Here is a 4,074-nt window from a genome sequence, read left to right on the forward strand (position 1 = left end):
ACACAATTTTCTAAAATTTGGAAAACTACATGGAACTAAATTTTGAAAATTATGAATAGGTTTTTGAATATCAATATATATTTTAAGCTATGTTTGAGGACTTCTTTCAGAATTAATCCCTTGATTCTTACAGTGGTGAAGCATTCAGTAGTGAAGTCCAAAAAGCTTCCAATATTCGTAGTCCAAAATTCAAATATATTTTGCAAGTATTTGTAAAGTAGGGTGCTAGATGTTAAATTTGTTCCACGCCCTGTGTTTATTTTCATGGCAGAGCTCATTGCATCAGATCTGTGTTTATCCCAAATTTCCAAGGTGGTGTTATATGTGGAACCTCAGGAATAATTTTGTTACTGTCGTGTGTTTCTTAAAGCCATTTCTCTGCTGTGGCAGTTGAAATTATTTTGCCTCTAAGTGTGCATTATATGTAATGACACATCCAAATTGTGACCTTATACTTCTAGAATGCCATATCCCTTAAGTGCTTCTCAGGAATAGTCTTATTTCTGCTGCATATATACACAGTTCCCCTGATTGCAACCACACCACCCTTTTTAGAATGTCTGCAAATGCAATAAAATGGTTTCTTTCAATTTGGAAATTCATTGTTTTCTTTTAGGTGTAATGGATTCTTCACCCTACCTTCTTTTGCTCAGATCTTTTCAGCAGTTCCCTTTTCTGTCCTCCTTTTCTTCAGTTAGACTTCTTTAGTTGCACTATCTTTTTAAGTTTCAGTAGAATCTTTCATGCCCCTTTTCTGTACACTAGCCGTTCAAACATAAATTTAGGCCAAGTATTCTGTTTGGTTTCATTTTTCTGCTTATGCAACTGTAAAAGCCCACTTGAAAGATTACTTAGTGGGGATTTTCCTGCTGTTGAGCCTGCTTGCTTGTTCTCAGAAGGGTACCTTTTCATTATCTGATTTTATGTTTCCCTTTCCTTGAAGTTTATTTAAATTTTCAGAGGGAAAGGGGGAAGTGGGTAGCAATCTGGAGGCCACAAGCATTCATTGGGAATACTGAACTGCAACACTCAGTTATAAGAAAAAATATTCATAAGACTTCAATATCATTAAGACTAGAAATGTGACTCTATTAGAATTGTAATTTTTCAAATATGATTGAAAGCAATATTTGTTCTGTTATTATAGTAAACTAAGTTATTATACTAAATTAGCCGGTGTGGCATAGTGGTTAGCAGTCCAGGACCTGGGAAACCAGGGTTCAAATTCCCACTTGGCCATGAAGGTCAATGAGTGACCTTGGGTCACCCTCTGCCTCTCAGCCTAACCTACCTCGCAGGATTGTTGTGAGGATTCAATGAGGAGGGAGAGAATAATGTATGCCGCCTTGAACATACTGTATTTTTGAGAGGAAAAAAAGTACTGGGCTTTATTCAGCATAGATACCGCGTCTGCAACAGTGTCTGCTACTTCTGCCTTAGCTTTGAAGTATCTTACCCTACAGAGAATCAGAAAGCTGGCATGTGGTACAGTTATGCATTTTTGTGTATGTTTGTGATGTCTTAGAGGCTGTGTCCTATCTTTGTTCTATACAGCCTCCTGCTAATTGTCAAAAAAGTTTCAAAACAACAGCAGCAATTTTATTATTAGTCGTATCTTGTTGTGAAGTGGGGTTTGTGATTTCAGCTCTCTTGACATAATATGCTGGAGACAGTTCTCTAGTAACACTTCTTTATTAAAGCAAACAAGACTGAAGACTGAGGAGGGGAAAGCTACATTTATAGGGACAGGGAACTAGCTAGAAAGGATACATTTTGGAGGGAACAATATCAGGCAATCACAGTCCTGCCTTTTGGAGGAAACCAATAAGACAGAGGATCCAAATACAGCAGCTTAAATGAACCAATAGTAGCTGTACCCTTTGAAACCAAAAGGCAGTTACTTTACCCTAATGCAAATACAGACAATAATAATACAGATATAGAATCCTTTGACTCAATACACAACAATCTATTCATATTTATCATTATTTATATCATATCTTCACAATCTACTCAACCCTTCCTTTGCATGAACTTCCATTTGAATGGAATTTGCATAGGAGAAACAATTAGCAAATTGCAGCCCTAACTCCATACTGTCATTCTTGATTGCTCTCAGATTAAAAGAGCCTAAGGAGACATCTATATCCTGAATAAAAAAATTCCTTCCAGTAGCACCTTAAAGACCAACTAAGTTAGTTCTTGGTATGAGCTTTCGTGTGCATGCACACTTCTTCAGATAAGAATTTTTTTATTTTGACTATGGCAGACCAACACGGCTACCTATCTACTACTGGATCTATATCCTGGACACTATCAACTCTCAAGGTCAACTAAAATTCCCACATATAGAGAACAATAGAGGATTGCTTACCATCTCTTCTGGCCCTAGGTCAGAAAGAAAATAAGCTCTATGTTTTCTAGGCTCATTTGGCACAATAACAGCCACTCAGTTCTTTGAAAGAACATCCTGAGAAAATGATGGGATTTATATAATTGTTCTTTATGCATCCAAATCCTACAGTTAAAATCTTTTTTGTAATGAAGGGGCTGTCATGAATTGGATACAACAAGCCACTTCTTTAAAAAGAAGATGTGCACATTTATTCAGTTGTTGAGGGAACCAGAACATAAGAAGGCTGTGCTGGTGCTTAAAGTTCTCACAGAGCCATACAGTAGTTGATTTTCTTTCTTTGTAGTAGCATGGAAGCAGAATCTGCCATTAACCCTAGTGTGTTATCATTGGCAGTGATACCTTGGTAGACTAACTAATGTTTCTTTTACTATTAAGGACCACTTGCCAAATTGTAAGAAATTAAAAATTAAGATTTTTAAAATCAAGTAACTATTTTTACAGAGACATGGAATGAGCAAATTATTTTAAAAAATATTTTATTTCTGTATTGAATACATAAATATATACAGTGGTGCCTCGCAAGACGAAAAGAATTCGTTCCGCGAGTCTTTTCGTCTTGCGATGTTTTTCGTCTTGCGAAGCACGGTCTGTTGCAACTGCGCCTCTTCAAGCAGCTTTTAAAAAAAAGCGCAAGACGTTTTCGTCTTGCGAAGCAAGCCCATAGGGAAATTCGTCTAGCGAAGCAACGCAAAAACGGAAAACCCTTTCGTCTAGCGAGTTTTTGTCTTGCGAGGCATTCGTCTTGCGGGGCACCCCTGTACATTATTGTCCTTAGTCCTGGAAAGGGCAGTGGAATGTATTGTCTGCTGCACTGAGGCTCTGTTGGCTCCTGCTAACCAGGGCTAATATCTTTTACTTTTTTTGCTATGCCAGCTTCAGGGTATTGCAGCAGATGGGCTGAAGATTGGACCTCTTGGGAGATCCACGGAGGTTTTGATCCCATAGATCCACACCAAAAAGCTGTGTTTGGTGGCTTCCACTGGCTACTATCAGCAAGATGACTGTTAGTTGCTGCCCACTATGGTGAAGGTCAGGCCTCTGCTGAGGCAAAGTTCTACCATCAGTAGTGGAGAAAGCTGGAGACTACATTGCATCCTACTCCCTGACCCTAGCCTTCGGCAGTGTGTGTGTATGTGTGTTTGTGTGTGTGTGTGTGTTCAGCTTTTCAATTTAAAACTGACCAACAACCTATTTAATGATTATGCAACCAGTAAGCAGAACCACCGAATTGGATGGGCTTCCAATGGTCATCCAGCCCAACCCCCCTACAAGGCTGGAATCTCCAACGTGCCCTGGCAAGTCAGGTTTCCTGGAGGCTGGTAGAGCGTATGCTCTTTCCTTAAAGACAGCTGCCAGCGGGGAATGCATCCAGTTGGGAGGTGCAGAGGAGGCATGGAGGGAGCTGGTGCTGGTGCTGGAGCAGGAGCCTGCCTTGTTCTCCTCCAACATTGGATGGAGGTAGCAGCTCTCTAGGCTGCGCTGCCTCCATCACTTGCGGTCTGAGGGCGTCCTCTTGGGTGCTCACCTCCCAGCCAGAATGGGGCACGCATCACAGCCAAGCACTGTTTGTGTTGCCACCACACACTGCTCACTGCCTTGCCCTTGGCACCCCTTCCCCCACAACCATGCTGAGGCTGCTGGCACACTGCACTCTTGGG

The 4,074-nt window shown here is 40.6% G+C and overlaps 1 protein-coding gene across 1 annotated transcript in view; it reads left to right on the plus strand.

Moving 5' to 3' along the window:
• The window catches only part of LOC310707418 (uncharacterized protein), a gene marked incomplete at its 5' end in the record, with an annotated part of 471,308 nt that overhangs the window by 28,450 nt on the left and 438,784 nt on the right, over positions 1-4,074 (plus strand). The window lies entirely within an intron of this gene.

This window comes from Podarcis liolepis (genome assembly GCF_965112155.1).
Source record: "Podarcis liolepis genome assembly, chromosome: 5".
Lineage (NCBI taxonomy): Eukaryota > Metazoa > Chordata > Lepidosauria > Squamata > Lacertidae > Podarcis > Podarcis liolepis.